General features: G+C 48.1%; 1 protein-coding gene across 6 annotated transcripts in view; it reads right to left on the bottom strand.

Annotated features, from left to right (window-relative positions):
- Positions 1–20,494, bottom strand: part of KCNJ5 (potassium inwardly rectifying channel subfamily J member 5) — a 32,838-nt gene extending 12,344 nt beyond the window's left edge. Inside the window, exons 1-4 of one of the 6 annotated variants that reach the window (XM_064268865.1) lie at positions 19,988–20,494; positions 19,144–19,365; positions 3,574–3,814; positions 2,944–3,191 (exon numbers count right to left, since the gene is read on the bottom strand). The gene's annotated coding sequence lies outside the window, so the exon portion shown is untranslated. The remainder of the gene's footprint in view (positions 1–2,943; positions 3,192–3,573; positions 3,815–19,143; positions 19,366–19,987) is intronic. The other 5 variants (XM_064268867.1, XM_064268866.1, XM_064268868.1 and 2 more) reach the window with 5 other exon arrangements.
- Between the last annotated feature and the right edge of the window lie 868 nt (positions 20,495–21,362).

Genomic DNA, 21,362 nt, shown 5'->3' on the forward strand with positions numbered 1-21,362 from the left:
AGCCTGACATGTACTAATGTATTAAAAAAACACTCACTGAATAAATAAGAAAACGGAGTCATAAGGACTCGAAGTGACACCCAGGCCCCAAACAAGTAACTGGCAGAAATAATATTTGAATTCTTGCTTGTCTGGCCCAGAGCCTGTGCTCTTTCCTTTACACCTTGCTGTTCTCGTTCTTTTCATCTGAGATCTTTTAGCAGCAGACAAAAAGGAAAAGGCAACGTGTGTCTGATCTGTCTCCTGCTGTCTGTTTGAGTGGGGAGTTTGTGTCATCTGAGCACAAACGACTAGGCCAAGTTGTTATGCATATCCACCATTAACACATTTGATATAGTAATGCCCCCTACTCGAAGAAACCGAGATGGGAAGGATATTAAGGCCCCAAGGTTTTCGAATGGGCTGTAACATGTTTTTGGAGTGCGTGCCACACTTTAAAGAGACACCCAGAAAATAATAATAGCTTACACTCTGAACATTCATGACCCAGACACCGTGCTAAGAAATTCCTATATATTAGCTCTTTTAATCCTCACAACAAAGCCATTAGGTAAGTATAGCTTTTATCCCTATTTTACAGATGAGGAAAACTAAGCTCAAGCAATAAGTAGCTGAGCTAGGTTTCAGTTCTAGATTTATCTGGCTTGAGCCCAAGGGCTTAACCACAGAGCCCACCATATTGCCTGTACACATTAATATTCCATGGCTCAGGCTCAGACTGCTGAACTGCTCTCTCCAGAAAGTTCTATGAGCATATGACCCTGGGAGAAGTCATCCTCGGGGACACTATCATTCAGCCTTTCTTCATTGTTATAAGCAAGCTTTTCTTGATTTCTTCCACGACCGTGCATCTTTTATAGAACAACCTGCATAAATGTTCCTTAACCACTGAGCCAACTGCCTCATTTGCTAACAAGAACGATATCACTCATTGTGGCAAGTCGGGTGATTCTGGAAGACTTCTCCCTTTGCTGCCTGGGTGGCTGCAGAAATTTCCAGGTAATCTCTAAGATATCATATTGAAGGGTCATAGGAAGGGCTGTTTGTCTTAGGCATCAGCTGGGCATTTCTCATTCTGCACAGGGTCCTCTGCTCCCTGGTTTACAAAGATAAATGAAGCAAGGAGGAATGTGTTTGATTCTTCTCTGCAGAAACCCAAGCATGAGTTTGCTGTGGCCCAAGGTGGGAGACTTTTACTAAAAACCTCATCAGAGATGCCCAGAGACAACAAAAAATGCCACTGAGCTTGAGGCCCTGTGTGCTCCGGGACCTCAGCTTTCGGACCCAGAACCAGGGTACCAGTAGGAGTCCTGCCCCTGGACTCCTGAACCAGTGATGCTGGGCAGGCAGGCTCAATGCTGACAAGAAGGAACTCTTTTAGCCAGGTCACCTGGGACAGCACAATCTCTTGCCTTCAGCTCTTTTGGGAAAACACCTTTCTGCGCATTTTCTGCGCTATTACCTTCTTTATCTTTAAATACACTTCATACGTTTGTGCGGGAGAAGGCTTTGTGCTGTACTAGAAACAGAAAAAGCCTTTTCTAGGACACCTCAGCCCAGATCCGAGAACCTTTTGCATTGGGCAGACAGGAAAAGACAGGTCGTTTCTGATTGGCCATCTGGTGGAAGCGTTCCCCAAGCTTGCTGGGACCCTCTGCAGAAGCCATTCCTCGCTTGACCCAGGGGGAGCTCTGGATTCTAACTCAGCCTTCCCCAGACTGGCTCTGTAGCTCACAGAAAAACAGTCTTACCTCTCTTTGCCTCAGTTTATCCTGCTATAAATCTGGGATAGTTCTCTCTACCCCTCTGACCCTAGTGGCTATTATGTGGATCCATGGAAAGAATATATGAATCCTTACATGAGTATAAGTATAAATGCAAATGAATATTTATAAACTCTTCTCGAATTGAAATCCAGTGCAAAAATGTTGAAGATGTTGGTGATGTTGTCGTTAGCTGTCATGGAGTTGCCTTCCAACTTATGGTGACCCCACGTCCAATGGAACGAAATGCTGTCCAGGTTGGCACCGTCCCCATGATCCATGCAAATTGGACCACGGCGATCTGGACGGTTTTCATTGGCTGACTTTTCAGAAGTCAATCACCAGGCCTTTCTTCCTAGTTTATCTTAGTCTAGACGCCCCCTGAAACCTGTTCAGCATTATAGCAACATTGTGGCTGTATGCGAGGCGCATTGGCCAGGAATCCAACCGGGGTCTCCCGCATGGAAGGAAAGAACTCTACCGCTGAACTACCATTGCCCATGTGTTATTTTAAATGTTAAAGATGAAGACAGAGAGGCATGCAGCATCTAATTCAAGCATCCTAAGCCCCCAGTGGGTGATTTTCAGGGCAGGCACTGAACTAATGGCAATGGAGTCTCCACTATCCAGCTTTCTTCTAAGAGCTAAAGAAATGCCTGCTGTAGCAATCCTGGCCTCCAATGCTGGGTGCCTGTCAAATCAAAAGCATTTAATCAGATTTTCAGGATCCACTATGAATTTATGCATCCATCATCCACTCAGCAAGCATTAATTGAAGAGCTATTACAGTACGGGCCGTCCCCGGCTTACGACTACTCGAGGTACGATGAACCACACTTATGACTGTATTTTTTTTTTTTTTTTGGTACATCTTATCAAAAGTAATATTTACTACATACAATGTGGCAACATGTAATTTGCTGGTATTATCATTCTCATACCAACCCCCCAAGATTGAATTTATAAAGATACCGATAATAAAGGGCAATAATAATGAAAACTAAAAGTAAAATTAGGTATTCAACTTATATCAGAACCGACTTACAATGGAGTCATCAAAACAGAACCCTGTTGTAAACTGGGGACTACCTGTACAGCTCTGGACTCAAAGGAGGTCCCTGGGTGGTACAAATGGTTAAGTGCTCGGCTACTAAGGGAAAGGTCAGCAGTTCAAACCCACCCAGAGGTGCCTCAGAAGAAAGGGCCTGGTGATCTGCTTCTGAAAGGTCACAGCCCTGAAAATCCTATGGAGTAGTTTTACGCTGACACACATAGGGTCCTCCTGAATCGAAGTCAACTCAACAGTAACTGGTTTGGCTCGGGCTGGGAGCTGGAGATACAGCAGTGAATGAGACAGATGCAATCCCAGCCCTCCTGTAGTTTCTATCCAGGGCGGCCTCTTTGATCCTGGGGTCTGTGCAGAATTGCCTATAGAGAGAAAGGCAGGGAGAAAAGCTTTGGCTCGGCTGAGGCAAGCCAAGCGTTGTAGCTGCTCTCGGCAGGACACAGAGTAAGGCTCTGACTTGATCAAATTCTATAAATCTCATCTTTATTCCTCTCCTGTGTCTGTGAATGGGGAGCTGTGCCCAGACAGAGCTGAAAGTCCAGCAAAGTGTTTTAATCTCTTTGATATGAAAACACAAGTGAAAGAATCAAAAGAGGCAAAATCAAAGGAAGAACAGAAATCTAATAGAGTACAGAAGGGGGAAACTAGATAAGGAATAGTTAGGAAAGCTAACTCTGGTATCCCAGTCTGTCTTCAGCTGAGGGCTTCCGGGTAAGTCACTTCTCTAAGCCCAAGTTACTTTACCTGCAAAATGAGGATGATAACAGGAGCAATCAAAACGGACCACTGTGAAGAGTAAACGAAAGGTGTACGTGCTGGGCTTGTAGGAGCGCTCCTAAAATCAGCTGCCGTCCCGTCGATTCTGACTCATGGTGTGTTTTCATGTGCGTCAGAGTAGACCTGTGCTCCGTAGGGTTTTCAGGGGCTGATTTCTGGACATAGATGGCCAGGTCTTTCTTCTGAGGTGCCTCTGGGTGGGTTTGAACTGTCGACCTTTTGGTTAGGAGCTGAGTATGTTAACCATCTGCATCACCCAGGGACTCCTACTCCAAACCAAAACACGTGCCTTGGCGTCGATTCCAACTCACTGAGACCCCGCCTGTCAGAGTAGAACTGCTCCATAGGGTTTCAGTGGCTGTGACCTTTAGCAATCAGAGCAACACGCCTGTCCTCAGAGAAGCCACTGGGTGGACTCCAACCTCCAACCCTTTGGTTAGTAGCCAAGCACTTAACTGTTCCTGCCACCCAGGGACGCCCAGAAGCTCTCCTAAATGGTAGGTATTATTATTCACCACCTGGGGGTGGGGTTGGGGGAGAGGTGGAGAGACAGGAGGGCTTCAAACCATTCAAGGGTAAGAAAAAACCAGCAGCTGGGTGTCTGCTCTGTGTCAGCACCAGGACATGCTCTCATGGCCTCGGCCATTTACTTTCGGGGAACAGAGCAGCGTAGCTTAATTTTACAAATGAAGACGTGAGGAAAGAAGTTAAATAATTTGCCCAAAGTCACACATTTAGTGCAGGGTGGAGCTAAAATTTCAAACACAGCTCTCCAGACTCCACCATAGTGTACCAGGTGAAGAACTGTGTCTGGAGAGGAGTCTGGAATCAATCCAGTCTCTATGCAAGCCTGATGGGAAAACGTGGGCCCCCTTTCCCCAAGAAGCTGCGCCTGAAGAACTTTCTAAGAGCTTTCTCTTTCGCTCTGCCACAGTGAGGCCAGGACTGGTCTGGTGCCCAGATGCTGGGCGTTTCCCCTGCACCCAGCAGAGGCTCGCTCCTAGTTTCCTGGGTCCCCCAATGCCAGTCATCCTCTTTCCATCTTTCACCACAGGGAGGGAGGGAGGGGCAGGGGGCAACAGGGACAGCAGAGCTCCACAGGGCGGCAGTGACCGGGGAGCTCCTGGGCGCGGTGCCTCCAGCGTGGGGCTGGCGGCCAGGGCAGCTCCCCCGCGAGCCCAGTCTACTGTCCTGTTCCTGGCCAAGCGGAACGTGACTTCCCGGGGGCTTTCTGTGACTGCCCTTCTCTGGGCAGCTGTCCAGGACAAAGCCCACTGGGGCTGGAGAGCTGCGGCTCCTGCCTCCTGCCTGCCGCTCAGAGCCCGGGGTAACAGCAGATGGCTCACCTCCTGGCCAGGCTGCCCTTCCTCCCTCCGGATTCAAAAACGGCTACCTGGATGGCAGCTGGGAGAGGCCCAGAGGGACTGCAAGGAGGGGCGAGTGGGCCTCATCCCCCAGAAGGAGCGGAACTGGACCAGAATCGGTTTTGAAAGGCGCAGCTGGCGGATAGCAGGACCTAGGAGGCGAAGTGTCCAGCCACCTCCAGAGCCTGTCTCTGACCGCCTCCTCCCAGGGGCCAGTCTGGTTTGGTTTGGTAGCTTTTAAAAAATTAGCAACCTTAAAAAAAAAAACAAAACTCTTTTGGTGTACCCGAGGTTTAATGGCACAGTGCGGTAGTGATAAATCTTTAAAAACCCCATCAGACTTTTTATTTAAAAACCCCCACCATCTTACAGCTATTTGTTTTTACCAGTTTAGGTCAGAGTCTAATCTTTAATTCCTGAATGGTTTAGGGTTTTATTTTTTTAACCCAAGTTAGTCCTGGTAGCAGGAGATAAAGAAAAAAACAAAACAAAACAAAACCCACTGCCGTCCAGTCGATTCCAACTCACAGCAACCCTATAGGATAAAGTAGAACTGCCCCATAGCGTTTCCAAGGAGCACCTGGTAGATTCAAACTGCCAACCTCGTGGTTAGCAGCCACAGCTCTTAACCACTGTGCCACCGGGGTTTCCGCACCTGAGATAGCAGGGGTGAAAGTCCATTGGAAACAGTGACCCACAATTCATTTGGTCACTCAGTCAGACTTTATGAAGCATCTGCCCTGAGTTGGCATTATGCTACCCTGGGGACAGTAGGACAGCTTTAATATGCTTTCACTCACGGAGTCTGGTTAAAATACAGATTCAGATTCAGTAGGTCTGGGGTTCCTGAGAGTCTGCATTTTTCCTCACGCTCCCTCCACAGCGCCGTTGAGGCTGCTGGGCCTCAGTACACACTTGGAAAAGCAGGGCTCCTCAACCCTGGTGCTCACTGCAGTCAGCTGGACAGCTGGCTAGAGGCGCTGCCTGGGTCCCGCCTCTGAGGCTGACTCCAGGGGATTCTAACAGTGGAGATGGAGAGCCACAGGTGTGGAGCTGCCCTCAAACAGCTCAGACATGTGGGCAACAGGCAAACATAGGTGCAGTAGGAGGGACAGAGATACCCAGGAGCGGCTGTTATACCAGCTTGGTGGGGACTGGGTGAGGAAGAGTCAGGAAAGATATGGTGAGGAAGGTGCCACAAAGGTGTCATGGGGAATGGGGGTGAGGGGAATGGAGGGTTCTTGACCGGAGAAACAGGTGAGCAGCCAGTAACAATAAAACTCAGGTACTGAACACCCACGAGGCACCATCCCTGTAGTTAGTACTTCCTGAGCATTGTCTAAGGTAATACCCAAACGGCTCTACCAAGTCTGGCTTAGTAGCCTCATTTTACAGGTCACAGCAGCAGAGCGCCTTAGTAACCTGCTTAGGGCCACACAGTTACGAAGTGGCAGAACCAGGTTTGTCTGACTCCAAAGCCTTTACACAGACGTCACAACTGCCTCCGAGGTTGCTCCCCCAAGCCTGTTAGTGGCTTTGGGCCCAGTGGGCATCCAGCTCGGAGATACCCAGAGCTTGGGATGCAGCCAGATCAACACGAGTCTGATCGGGACAGGACACCCAGGGGCTGTTCCCTGCTGTGCTGCCAGTTGTGCCCAGGCTGCCCAGCCAAGCAGACCATCCTCCCTGTCTTCCTGCCGCGGCTGTATTCCCACACACCTCCAGAGCGCGCCTTTCCACACTGACAGCTGCTTCTTGACTTTGTCTAACTACAGCAGTATCTGCTCCCCAACCAGGAAACCAGTTGCCGTCAAGTCGATTCTGACTTACAGCGACCCCACGTGTGCAGAGCAGAACTGCTCCACGGGGTTTTCAAGGCCGTGACCTTTTGGAAGACGACTGCCAGGGCTGTCTTTCGAGGCACCTCTGGGCAGGTTCAAACCACCAACCTTTAGTTTAGTATCTGAGTGCTTAACCATTTGCGCTACCCAGGGACTCCGATATTTGCCCCCAAAGGTCCCAGATTACTCAAGGAGATGGGGTGTCCACATGTCCCCACTGATGCCTGTTGTTCTGGCCTGATCATCAAGACTGCCCCCTTCACTGTCACAACTGTCTCCATTGGACAGTTGGTCCCCTGTAAGGGAAGGACCAGCACTAGCAGCCATCAATCTTACTCTTAACAACTTAGGACTGGATTTTCCTTCATCTACAGTGGGCCCGCCTCTGTCAGCAGTGGGGTAAATCCCTCATCGCATGTGAGTGGGGTGTGTTTGTAACCACGACCCAAGAGGTCACAGGAACTGTAAAGGTGGCACACTCCACGCCCTGCAAAGATGGGTGTGAGCATCACTGGGCGAAGCCGCCAGATTGGGTTCTTTTAATACAGACACACTGGATATGATCATTAATCATATATAGATACTATGCTTCCTCCTACTTTTCTTGGAATACCAGATCTTCTTCATCTTCAAATTTTGATGGAGAAAAAGATTAAAAAATATTTCATCCTCTGTCTTCAAGGTAAAGCAGTTATATAAGCACATGTTACCCACTGCCATCGAGTCGATTCCGACTCATAGTGACCCTACAGGACAGAGTAGAACTGCCTCACTGGGTTTCCAAGGAGCGCCTGGTGGATTTGAATTGCTGACCTTTTGGTTAGCAACTGAGCTCTTAAGCACTACGCTACCAGGGTTTCAACCAAAATGTGCCCTCAGTTTGGGGGATACAGTAAGGGGATGTGGGGGCAGTTCTAAAGGGGGGCAGCCAGTCCTCAGTTCTAGCTAACTGTTGCCATGCAAGAATGTGGGCACGGACTGCAAGATCTTCCCTTTTCTTTTTCTAGAAAAGCTGTAAGACTTCTTAAATCTGAAATTTCTTATTTTTTCAATGTTCACAACTAATTCAGTGCTTTCTGAAACACTGAGCTGACCAAAGAAAGTATTTCTGAGGGTCGGATTCAGTCGGTCAGCTGCCCGTTTGTTCCTCTGGACCACTGAGCCAGAGAGACTTTTCTTTCACGTGGACGCACCGAGTGCACTTTGAGTTATGCTGAGCATGGTGGCGCCCATCAGTTCTCCTCAGAGCCTTCCGGCTTGCCCTGCTGGGTTTGCCAGGAGCACAGCCTGTCAGTCCTCAGTACAGAGGATGCCAGGCAGCCTGGGGGAGATGAGAGTCCACCTGGGTCACGCACAGAGAAAGGCAGCCTGGTTCCTGTGGTCCTGCCTCACCCAAGGCCTAGCCCTCCCTGGTACCCTGGGTCCTGCAAATGACTGCTATGACCGCTCCCTGTTCCTTAAAAGGCCTCTTTCTGCCTAGCTGCCTCCTGATCTCTGCGAACAATCTGCAGAGAACAGTCTTGGTAATCTTTGCCGTCCTCAGTTTCGTTTCACTGCAGGTGGAAGGGGCTCTCAATGGGAAGAGATTTCTGACTGCAAATGTTTCAAGAAGGTGGTGAGAAGTCCCTCTCCAGAGGGCTGTAGGGACAGGAGGATGGATCCGGTGGCTGCCCAAGCTCGTCTGTCTCTGGTTTAATGGGTGTTCAGTACCAACTACTGACTACAGCAGGTACTGGGAGGGAATCACAGAATTATGGGGCTGGCGAGCCCTGCAAGGTGGGCGAGTCCAACTGCATGTGCTCATTTAGGCTCAGGAGGGCTCCTCATTGCCTGACCTCAGGAGGGCTCGGGACGCACCCTCCACTTAATTCTGCTCCACGCAGAATGCCCAAGAAAGGAGATTCTGCAGAGTCCTACCGCAGCCAAACTGAATGTTGGCACTGCTCTCCCTGGAATAAAAGCATCTGTGGCTGTGGAGTGGGGCCACAGGAGCAGGGCCAGGGGTTTTCAGTGGAACAAGGAACCAGGGACAGTGAGGATCTGGAAGTGGCTGTATCAAATAGGACCTGCATCATGACAGGGCTGCCCTGCACAAAACGTTCTCTGATGGCTGAGCTGTTAAGGGCTCTCCCAAAGGAGCTGCTGTGGAAGTGGGCGAGTCCTCAGGTGTAGGTGGTGGCCCCAGTATTGGCTGACTCAGACTGCCCTTCCTGGGCTGCTGTCACCGACTCACAGGCCACCTGCTCAGGGTGGCTGGGGCCTCCATCCTGGGACTGTCTCAGCCCCTCAAGGGGGAATTCTTGAATCTGGTCTCTCTGCACAGGTGAGATTACTGTTGGGAATAAAACCAAAGAGGGGCTGTGGGTGCAGGACCGAGGCACCCCTGGAGTAACTCAGCTGTCTGTAGTTGTGGCTCGGAGCCACCCTGACCAAGGCAAGCTCTTTGGGGAGTATCTACCCAGTCCATGCTGCTTCCCCATCCCTTTTTGCTTTTGTTTCCGGGATAGCCCTGGAAGTGAAATACCTCTGCATGCTACTAGGTCCTTTACATATTAGCCCATATAACCTCAGCAGCACTGTGGACCAAGCTTGATGTGTCCGCCATACAGACAGGGAGCCTGAGATTCATGGCTAGGAAGCAGCAGAACTAGGCTCTGAACTGAGACTGGCCTGACTCGAGCTCAGGCTCCCCCCACTGTCCCACGTGACACCTATCAAGGCCCAGAGCACCAAGGAGACTGTGGCCTTGTACTATGAGTTATAATCTGGACCCTCCTTGCTACGTAACTGGGCCCTGAATTACACACTGCTCTACAGGTCCCTGCCCTGGGCCTCTTTCCTATAGAAGAAATGGAAATAATCACAGGAATCACAGTGTGACCGATCTGTCACTTTACCACAAAAATTCTATCCTACCAAGTACTAGTGTAACGTACTTGGTCCCTAACCTGAATTATTAAGGTTATGAGCAGAATCACTTGAGATGTAAAATAATAACAGTCATTTCTTTCAGAACTCTTGGATTGGCTCACGAGGATCCTATAATATTAGCCCCACTTAATAGTTGTACAGGAAGGAGTCCCTGGGTGGTACAAACAGTTAAGCTCTCGGCCACCAACTGAAAGATTAGAGGTTCAAGTCTGCCCAGAGGCACCTCAGAGGAAAGGCCCATCAGTCTACTTCTGGAAAATTAGCTATTGAAAACCCTATGGAGCACAGCTCTACTCAGCCACATGGGGTCGCCATGAGTTGGAATCGACTGGACGGTAACTGTTTTGGGTTTGCTCTAGTAGTTGGACAGCCGTACCCAGAGACGTGAAGAGAGTTGCCTGGGGTGCACAAATGCTGGCTAACTTACTCCCAGGATGCGAGCACGGAGACACAGAAGCACCAACTGTTACTAAAAAACTTACAAAGCAGTCTAGCGCGTGCCCTGACTTCTAGCTGCACAGTGAAGGGGTAATCAGTGCCAAAAGGGGGGATGGGGGCCTTTAGAGCCTGGGGCTGCCCAGGCAGGTGGAGATAACTGGCTGCTCATTCAGACTGCATCCAGTGAGGACACCCATCCCGACTTTACAGCAGTCATGAAACCCCGGGCACTGTTTGTGGTATCTCAGAGAAACATGTTCCCTATTGGAAGCGCTGCAGACTAATCCCGTAGTTACTTTTTCATTAAAGAAACAAAAACATCTAGAGTTCACAATAAAGATAAAAAGGCAAAGGAAAAGGACTAAATGGTGTCTCACTTCGGGGTTTTTAAAGGAAGACAGAGTTCTTGTCTGAAATAACAGCGGACGGATCTGGCATTTGCTTCGGGAGTTTAATTCTTTGGAGAAAATACAGAGACAAAAAGACCATTTTGGTGGTATTTAAAAATCCGCTTGAGCACATCTAAGTGAGACCACACAGCTTCAGCAATTTTTAAAAGGGCAAAAATTAGACCTCTTTCGAGATACAGGACATGGGTTTGAAAGGCTTAATCCCATAGGAGCACATTTGAGGTAATTTAACATTGTCCCAAACCCAAAACCAAACATGTTGCCATCGAGTCAATTCTGACTCATGGCAACCACATGTGTGTCAGAGTAGAACTGCACTCCATAGGGTTTCCAATGGCTGCAATCTTATTGAAGTAGATTGCCAGGCCTTTCTTATTTGGCAGTGATGGGTAGATTTAAACTGCCAACCTTTGGGATAGCAGCTGAGTGCAAACACTTTGCACCGCCCAGGGAACCTGATTTAAAAAAAAAAAAAAATTATGTACTTAATTGTGAGGAGTTTATCTACAGAGCAAAGGCTGGTAAGCTTGTGACCGAGGACCTCAGCCTTTTTGGCTCCCATTTGCATTAGATGGAATTTTTAGTTGCCCTGCTTGGCCAGCTGCTGTGGGCCACTTAACTGTATTCACTTTAATACTTAACCATGGCTTACTTGCCAAAATCCAGATGCACCTTCCCAGCCCTCTGCAACAGATATATGAAAAATCATGAATAAAAAAGCATAAAGATAAAATTAATGCACCTTCTATTTCCCCATATTTGTATCTGTTTGTCCAGTACTTTTCCTTTTTGAGCCTGCTGACTCTTAAAAGTGAGCGGCATAGTTATAATGCTTTCTCTTCACTGTAACCCTACACTGAATATATAGTCTGTATTAAATAATAAAGGGTATTAATAATTAAATCAAAATGAAAAACTACTTTTTTCCTCTCTACAGTCCAAGGGACAGATTTCCTGGGCTGGTGCCAGTTTTCCAGTTACGATTAAAGAATATAAGACAGGGAAAGTGCAGGGACGATAACATCAAGAAAGCAAGAGAATGAATAGGAAAGTATTTTTATGCAAGTAGCAAAGATGGAAGGAGCCCTGGTGGCACAGTGATTAAGCACTCAGCTGCTGACTAGAAGGTTGGCTGTTCGAACCAGTGGGTGCTCTGAGAAAGAAGGATGTGACAGTCTGCTTCTGTAAAGGATTACAGCCTTGGAAACCCTATGGAGCTGTTCTACTCTGTCCTATAGGGTCACTATGAGTTGGAATTGACTCGACAGCAATGGGTTTGGTTTTGGTTTTTAGCAAAGACGGGAAGTGATAGAGAGTAAAGGAAACAGTGAGAAAGAACCCGGGAAACAAGGCAAAAAAAAAAAAAAAAAACCCATTGCCATCCAGTTGATTCAGACTCATAGCAGCCCTGTAAGACAGAGTAGAACTGCCCCATAGGGTCCCCAAGGCTGTAAATGGTCACAGAAGCAGACTGCCACATCTTTCTCCTTCTGAGAGGCTGGTAGGTTTGATCTGCCAACCTTTCAGTTAGCAGCCGAGCACTTAACCACTGCACCACCAGAGCTCTCCTTGGGAAACAAGACATAGTAGGCTAAATCCTAACAATTACAGCTGACACGTATTGGCAACTACCCACATACCAGGTTTTATTCTTAATGTTTTACATGTATGAACTCATTTAATAATTGCAGAAAAGGTAAGAAATAAGTACTATTTTTAACCCCCATTTTATAGCTGTGGAAACTGAGGCACAGGAAGGATGAGTAAAGTGCCCCAAAGCTAGTAAGTGATTAATCTGGATTTGAACCCACGCTGCCTGGCCCTAGATTCACACTAAAGGCTAAGGAAAGAAAGCCAAAGAGACTCCAAACAAGGGGAATTGGAAAAATATCAAGGGAGAATGAATGAGATAGGAAAAAAGTGAAAATAAAGAAAAAACAAAGTGAAGAGAATAATAGAATTAGAATAAGGAGTTGAGGATGAAAGGATAAAAAAAGCAAAGGATGCAAAGAAGAGAAAGTGAAGAGACAGGAAAGTGAATATGGTTTAATGCAGTTTAATGACATTCCTATCAGCATGACAGCTGGGAAGAAAAAAGAGCACAAAAAATAATCAGTCAAAGGAAAACACCCCATGAAACGCTTACTGTTGGGAGCTTTTCATTTGCTATCTCATTTGACGTTTTTCTTAATGTTTCAAGATAGGTGTTCTACTCATTTACAGAAGGCAAACTGAAGGTCTGAGAAACTAAGTGGCATGCTCCAGATCACACAGTACATGGCAGAGCAACATGAGCTGCTGAAAACTACAGGATGCCACTGAAAGAAGCAAAAGAAATGGCAAATGGAAAAACACATCACACTCATGGGTTAGAGGACTCAATATAATAAAGACGTCAGTTATCCCCAAATTTATATACAGGTTTTTAATGTAATTCCTATAGAAATTCTAGCAAGAATTTTTGTAGATACAGATAAGATTATTCTAATCTTTATATGGAAAGGCTAAGGAGCTAGAATAACTAAAATGATTTGCGAAAAAGAAGAAGAACGTGGGAGGAATCAGTTTACCCGAGTTGAAGATTTATTCATATCTACACTAATCAAGACTGTGAGGTACTGGTGGAGGGATAGACAAATAGATCAATGGAACTGAATGAGAATTCAGAAATACACCTACATAAATATGCCCAACTGGTTTTTGACAAAGGTGCAAAAGCAATTCAATGGCAGAAAAAGCCTTTTCAAAAATGGTTATGGAGCAATGGACACCCATACCAAAAACCAAAACCAAACCCATTGCCATTGAGTTGATTTCGACAACCTAAAGACTCATACCTCAAGTCTCATACAAAAATTCACACAAAATAGGAAACAGACTTAAATGTAAGTTGTAAAACTATAACACTTTTTAGGAATAAAACATAGGAGAACATTTTCAGGATCTAGGGCAGACAAAGAGTTCTTAGAGTGACCTCAAAAAAAATGATCCATAAGAGGAAAAATTGATAAATAGGATGTCATCAAAATCAAAAACTTTTTCTACACAAAAGACTAAGTTAAAGAAGATGAAAAAAACAAGCTGAAGAGTGGGAGAAGATCTTTCCAAACCACACATATGACGAAGGACTAGTATCTAGAATATATAAAGAACTCTCAAAACTCAACAGTAAAAAGCCAAAACAACCCAGTTAGAAAATGGGCAAAAGACATGAAGAGGCACTTTGCTGAAAACATTATTCAGGGGGCAAATAAGCACATGAAAAGATGGCCAATATCATTATCCATTACCCAAAACCATTAGGAAAATGCAAATTAAACTACAATGAGATACCACCACAGACCTATAGAATAACTGAAAAAAAAAAAAAGAGAACACCTAATGCTGGCAAGGATGTGGGAAAACTGGATCATTCACACATTGCTGGTGGGAAGGTAAAACACTACAGCCACTGTGGAAAACAGTTTGACAACTTATTAAAAAACCGAGCTACATGACGCAGCAACCGCAATTCTGGGCCTTTATCAGAGAGAAATGAAAACTTATGTCCAAAAAACCTGTGCACAAATCTATATAGCAGCTTTATTCACAGTAGCCCCAAACTGGAAACAACCTAGATGTCCTTCAACGCTGAATGGTTAAACAAACTGTGGTACACTCATACCATGGAATGCTACTCAGCAATACAAAGAAATGAACTATTGATACCCACAACAATGTGAAAGAATCACAGAAAATTATGCTGAGTGAAAAAAGTCAAGCCCAAAAGCTTACATACTGTATTATTCCATTTATACACCATTCTTATAATGACAAAATTATAGAAATGGAGAACAGACTAGTGGTGGTCAGGAGGTAAGGGCAGGAGTGAGGGTGGGCGGAAGTGGGCGTGGCTATAACAGGGCAGTGGTGATGGAAATGTCCTGTGTCTTGACTGTATCAAAGATGTTACATTTGGGAAAACCAGGTAAAGAGTACACGTGGGATCTCGTGTTATTTCTTACAACTGCATGTGAATCTACACTTAGCTCAAAAGGAAAGGTTTAATAAACTGCAGGCCGTAGGAAAGGGGTTGAGCTAAGGAACCCCTGAACAGCGTGTATGGTTAAGAGAACTAGTGAGAGGAAAGGGCAAAATGGAAGGGGAAAGGTGAACCAAACAAGAAGAGAAAAATAACATAAAGAAAATAAAATGAGACCAAATGAGAGAAAGAATCGCTGAAATCCAAAGAGATAAATGAAAGGACCAGTAACCTACAAAGTTGAGGAAGGGCGAGGGGCAGGCCTGTGTGCAAGGTACGGTCCCTTGGTATACCAGGAAGATTGGCTCCAGGATCTCAAAATCTGGTTCCAGGATACTAAAATCTGCAGATGCCCAAGTCCTGTATATAAAATGGCATAGTATTTGCATATAACCTGCGAATATTCTCCTGTATACCTTAAATCATCTCTAGATTGCTTATAATACCCAACACAACACACACACACACACACACACACACACCCATTGCTCACATGTAGATTCCAACTATAGTGACCCTATAGGACAGAGTGGAACTGCCCCACAGGATTTCCAAGGATCAGCTGGTGGATTCAAACTGCTGACCTTTTGGTTAGCAGTCAAACACTTAACCACTGTACCATACCACCAGGGCTCCAAGACAATGTAAATGCTATGTGACTAGGTGTTTCATCCCATTGAAGACTTGCTCTGGAAGGTAACCTTTCTCTCCTCAGAGTTTCTGGGGCTCTTTTGGAATGACTTCATTCATGAGGACTCAGTGTAGTGATTGACAAATAGCAAATTCAAGTTTTGCTTTTTGTAACTTTCCTTTTCAACACTTTCAACCCGCAGTTGGTTGAACCTACAGATGCAGAACCCGCAAATACCAAGGGCCAACTGTGAATGCCCAGCGCCTGGGCTTGGCTCACCAGGCCCCTCCCTCTTCCAGCTCCCGTCCCACCACCTGTGTCTAGCCTGTTCTTCCACCTCTGCAAACCATTCCCCAGCCACTTCCACCCGCACTGGCAAACCTCGCGGTTTCTCAAATCCCCTTGGAAAGCCTTCCCCAATCTCCTGGCAGTCTGCCTTTGCCACCAAAGGCCCTGGGTGCATCTCCATCCTGGTACTTACCATGATTCTATAATTTGCTCATGGGCATGTCTGTCTTCCCCAGGCAATAGTTTGGGAGAATTCCAAGGACAGACAGGCAGGCAGGGAGTATAAATCACTGAATCTTTGATCTCAAGTTCCTACGAAGGTCTGGCCTGTAGTAGGTGCTCAATCAACATTTTTGAATGAACATATGAGTGACTTCTGAGTTCATCCAACAAAGGGCCTTTGCAGAGTACCTGAGACAGCCTCACCCGGATCTGGGAGGTCTTCATACCCTGATGTCCTGCAAGGTTGCTCTGATATAGGCCAGGCTGGTTGCTCTCACAGCAGCCTTCAATGGTAAGGGTCCCTCTGACATGGGCAGCTGTGGTTTTGTTAGCTGTGTTAGATGGACAGCTTCCTGGAGCAGAGACAGTACCTTCTCCCCGTCCCTTTTCTGGCCCTCCTACCACCAGGCTCTAAGCCCCAGGTGCTCAATCACTCAGTCTTTCGGGGGCACACGGAGGGTGAGAAGCAGGTTTGACTCCAGACAGCATTACTCATAGGATCCGAGGTCAATTTGGCTCTTGCTCTGCCCCAACTCCCTCATTTATGAGCAGCAAGAATAATGTAGGGCGATGTGTTTGGACAAATCTGATTCTAAGGTAGAGAGTCTAAAACGTGATGGAGGGAGAAAGAAGACACAGGGGTGGGCAGCACACCCAGCCCTAAACAGGCAAGCCACAGATGAGGGTGAGAGGCTACACTCAGCAAGCTGGATTGCTCATCCCCTCTTTTCCTTCTACTGTTCCTCCACCTCCACCTCCACCCCCTTCCCAGCCTCTCTGCCCACCAAGTGAGTTGACCCCTGGTAGACAGGAAGTGCTGTTGTTACCTGCCAAGCTGGTCAGATTACCCCTGACCTTTGCTTCCCAGCCTCCTCTGGTTTGGACCCTTATGGAACTTCACATCTAAGCATCAGCCAGCATCTTCAGGGTCATGTGTTAAAGGTTTGGCTCTAACATTTAATTTAACACGGCTCTTGGCAAGGGTCCCTGCTATCCTGGGCACTGTGGACTAGAATAGCGCACTTATCAAAATGTCAAGGTAGGAGGAACTAGATAAGCTGAGGCACACTGTCAGGGCCTTCAGATGACAACCAGTCCATCCCTCTGTCGTCAGGATCCCAGAAACCATCTAGTCCTTCTAAAAATAACTTCAAACAAAGCCACTCCATCAGTCTCCTTGAAAACTGCATTTGTTTTTTTTTTTTTTTAATGCCTCACTACAACCCATTGTGTTGAACCCCTATTCTCCTTGCCTCATCTTTAGGAAAAAGAGAAAAATCCCTGCCTGGCTGACAACTGTCTTAGCTGGTAGTCATGCGACCACTGGCCCTCCCCAGAAACACTGCCGGCTCTCAGAGACCTGTTTGCAGCTCACACAGGGTGACATATTAATCCAACAGTGGCTCCCTGGAGCTACTTAATGGATTCCTGGGCCACCTCCTTTCTCTCCATTGCCCCCCCACAACCCAGCCTAAATATTCCATCAGTCTTAGCTCAGCAAATGCAGATTTTTGCTAACATTCTCCTAAATGGAAAGCCAATCCTAGCCAAATGATCACATCCCAAGGTTTTAAAAAATCAATTATTCTTGGCATATACGATATGGCCAAATAAATCGTTGCTGAACAGATTTAAAAATGTAAAACAGAAGTGAGCACAGCTTTCCAGTAGAGTGTACTCATTACTGGTTTTGCCCACGGAAGGCACAAGGGATCAGGCCACTACAAGGAGAATGGATATTCTGGTGGTTTCTTCTCTGTTGGGGTTGGCTTCATCACAGATGGCTAGAGCAGCCTGAGGAGCCCTGTGGATTCCGGGGCGAGAACCCAGTTGGGTGCCTGCAGTGAGCCTAGGGGGACACTGCTGTGCAGCCTGCAGCAGGGACGTTCTGCCGCACCGAGGACCCGCAGAGGGGAGAGCTCAGGACATGCAGGCAGACTGGGGAGTCCCGCTGAGACAGGCCTTCATAGTCCCCACAGACCCTGCCTGGAGACAGCAGTAAGCTTTCCCGGTAGCTCTGGGCCCTTCTTCCCTGTGCCCACATTTCATCCCTGCCTCCTTCTCCCGCCAGCTGCTGCTGGATGGAGCGTGCATTTTCTGTTTAATGTAGACACCAAGTTTCCAGCGGTAACGCTGCCTGTGAGCACTTTCGGAGAGGACAGGAAAAGCCCCATCTCCATGGTCCTTGCTGCAAGAAAGCTAGGCACTGAGTCTAGAACACTGCTCCCCGGAAGATCAGGAGCACCATGCTTTTGTGGAGACTCCAGACAAGCTTCTCACGTGATGTTTCCTCTTTCAAGAGTGTCCCTGACACTGTCCTCCCAAGAAGCCTCCCCTACTCCCACATTCATACATTGTACCTGCAACTAGAAGGATATCCTCGAACGGTGACCCAACAGCGTAAAACCCCAGCCAGGCTGACAGAGGTTGTAATATCAGGGCCCAACCACGGATCTTTTCTCTCCATTCATATCATGTGTTCACCCTGCCTGGTGTCTGCAGGTTTGAGGACATCTGAGAGACTGGTTCACACCAGCTGCTGGGCTGTACACCCAGGTTTGAGGGAAAAGCATGGATCTGAGAAGGCCAGAGTACCTTTCTGGGTTAGTGTTGGAGAGTGGCAAGATCACTGGATCTGGAGTCAGAAGACATGGGTTTAGAAGATAGTCCCTTGACCATTTATCTGTGCTCAGATTTCTCTTAGTTTTGTTTCCTCCTCAACGAGATGTAAGAAACAAGAGTATCTGCCTCACAGGACTGGGGTCAGTATTCACTTATGTAAATGCGTCAAGGTTCATAAATATGAGCTTCTTTGCACTGTTTCTTTCCCAAGGAAAAAACGCTTTGTTAACCCAAAAGCCCTATGGTGTGTAGCTTACTGGTTAAAAATGTACTTTTGGGAGTCAGACCTGGGTGAGAATGTCATTTATAACCTGTGTACTTCAGGCAACCTACGTAGCTTCTCTAACACCCAGTTTCTAACAGTACAGAAAGTTCACAAAGATTTACAAACCCAACCCAAACCCACTACCACGGAGTCAACGCCGACTCATAGCGATCCCGCAGGGTTTCCAAGGCTACACATCTTTATGGAAGCAGATTCCACATCTTTCTCCCAAGGAGTCGCTGGTGGTTTCTGAAGCACCAACCTTACAGTAGACGGCTTTAAACGCTGCACCACCAGGGCCCCCAAAGATTTACAAGTCTCTGGTTATTATACATTGAGCAGCAAAAACAAAGGTGTGGAATCCTTTTAGACCAACCTACCCTCTATGTTGCAAGTTTTCTATAATTCTCAAGGCTGCATGCCTTTGAGAAAAAAGCTGTGTAATTTTAATGTACAAGAAATATTTTATAGCCTTAAAAAAAAAAAAAGACCCCATTTTCTCACCTGTAGAATGAGGAGAATAACATCTGCTTCATTATATGGGTTAGAAGAGTGTGTGAAGTACACCTGATACAAAGCAGACCTTCATGCTCCTGTGGTCTTCCTCCGTCAGTGTCTGAAGAAGTGGCTGGACTGGCCTTATGCAGCCTGATATTTGGACATCAGACCTGGTCCAAGGAGGCAGCCCAGACCCTAGGCTGCTCCACAGAGCCGGGCAGAAGAGCCCTGAGAGAGGAAGGCACCGACAGAACCAGGGAGGCACAGGGGTTTAAATGGGATAAGGGGAGTAATGGCCATGCTTGGCCACCCTTCCCCAGGCCCTGCCCTTGGAGCGTGACCCCTGGCCTTTCTGAACGGTTTGAAGGATGTCTAAGAAGAGATAGGCAGGCATGCAGGAAGTGACCCATGGGCAAGGAGGGCAGAAATAGCAAGGCCATATTTCCAGTCTGGCCAGACTTAAGAAGCAAGCAAGATTAAGCTGAGGATCTGAAGCTGGCGGCGCTCACTGCCCCCATTCGCGCTCTGGTCCCATTTGACGCCGGAGGTTCCAGCAAGGGGAGTATGCCACTGGGGATTGCTGTGTGGCCTGTGTCGCCTCAGCTCGGAGGGCTTGCGAACCACGCAGGGGGACTTTCCACACTCCCAGGGGCCTCTGCCCCAGCGCCAGAAGCAAAGATGTTCACAGCCCCCTGGGGTTCCCGGCTGAACTCTGGCCCCCGCCTTGTGCCCTTTCCGTTCCCCACGCCGGAAGGTTCCCGGTGGAAGCCTGCTGCCAGGGGCGATGGCACCGAGAGAGTGCCATCAGCGAGCAGGCGGAGACGTGAAGAAGGAAAAGCAGACAACTTACTTGTTGCGACCGGCGCTTCCCGAGTCACGCGAAGGCGAACTTCTGGGTGTGGGTCAGAGGCCGTGGCGCAGGGCGGTCAGGGCCTCGGGGAGCACTCAGCAGCCCCGACCATCACCAGCCCGACTCTGCCTAGAGCCTCTCCCTGTCTTGGGGATCTGCGGGCGGGGTCTCCAAAGCCATCCTGTCCCTTCCCGCTTCAGTCCCTTCAGTCACTCCCTTCTCCAGCGCGAGCAGACGGGAAAGTGTCTCCCCGCTCCTCTCTTCCTACCCTCGGCTCTCCTCTCTCCGCGGGTTCCCCTCCCCTTCTCTCCCGCTACGGGTGAATCTCCGGTAACTACGCTGTTTAAAGAGCCACAGGCAAAGGCAGGGGGTGAGGGGGCTGGGCCGAGCCGAGCCCCACGTGACCCAGGAAGCCGGCACTTGTGAATGAGTCCGAGGAGGGAGGTGGGGAGAGGACCCACGGGGCCAGCACGCTTGGGGAAAAGCTGAGCGGGTCTCCCCTCTGCACCCCTTCCCTTCCCGGCTGCCCACTTCCCTTCCGCCCCACCCAGGCGCGCGCCCCTCCCTCCCTGCTGGAACCCGGGCGGGGTGAGGGTGCTGCTGGTCTAGTGGATACAAAGGATGGGAACCGCGCGCGCGCTCTTGAGCGCTCGTGTGTGATAGGTGTGTGAGTGGGCGCGTGGGCGTACGTGTGTGCCTGTGTGTGTGAGTGCACATGTGTGATGTGTGTGCGCGTGTATGTGAGCTTGGGTGCATGTGTGTGAACACACACGTATGTATGTGTGTGAGTGCACATGTGAATATGTGTGTGTGCATGTGTGTGACTGCTTGTGGCACTGTACATGTGCATATGTGTCTGAGTGAACGTGTGTATGTGTGTGCATGTGTGAGTGCCCGTGTAGGCACCCACTTGTGTGTGTGTATGTATGTGTATATGTGTGTGAGCGCACAGATGAGTGTGCAGGTGTTTTGTGAGTGGGGCTGAGCACACAGAAAGAAGGAAAAAAACTGTTAGGGCAGGAATCTTGCGGGAGGACTTGCACCCAAGAAGCAGCTGGCAAAATTGTACTGCATTTCATTAGAAGGAATCAAGCAGGTGGAAGCATCCATCCATAAGTTCAGGGAGCCCAAGTCCAGGTTCCCACATCCCCACCCACCCTGCTCCCACTTTTGTGAGTGAGGTGACAGTCTGGAGAGAAGAGGGTCCAGAGACAGGCAGCAGGGTGGCTGTCCCCCAAGGCCCTCTCCTCACCCTCTGGTTCTCTCCTGTCAGTGAGTGATGAAGGCGCAAGTGGACAGGTAGCATTGCGGAAATGCCCCTCCAGTCACGGCAGTAACCTGAGTGCCCAGAGGCAGAGTGGAGCTGAGCACACAC

Source organism: Loxodonta africana, chromosome 15 (assembly GCF_030014295.1).
Source record: "Loxodonta africana isolate mLoxAfr1 chromosome 15, mLoxAfr1.hap2, whole genome shotgun sequence".
In the NCBI taxonomy this organism is placed as follows: domain Eukaryota; kingdom Metazoa; phylum Chordata; class Mammalia; order Proboscidea; family Elephantidae; genus Loxodonta; species Loxodonta africana.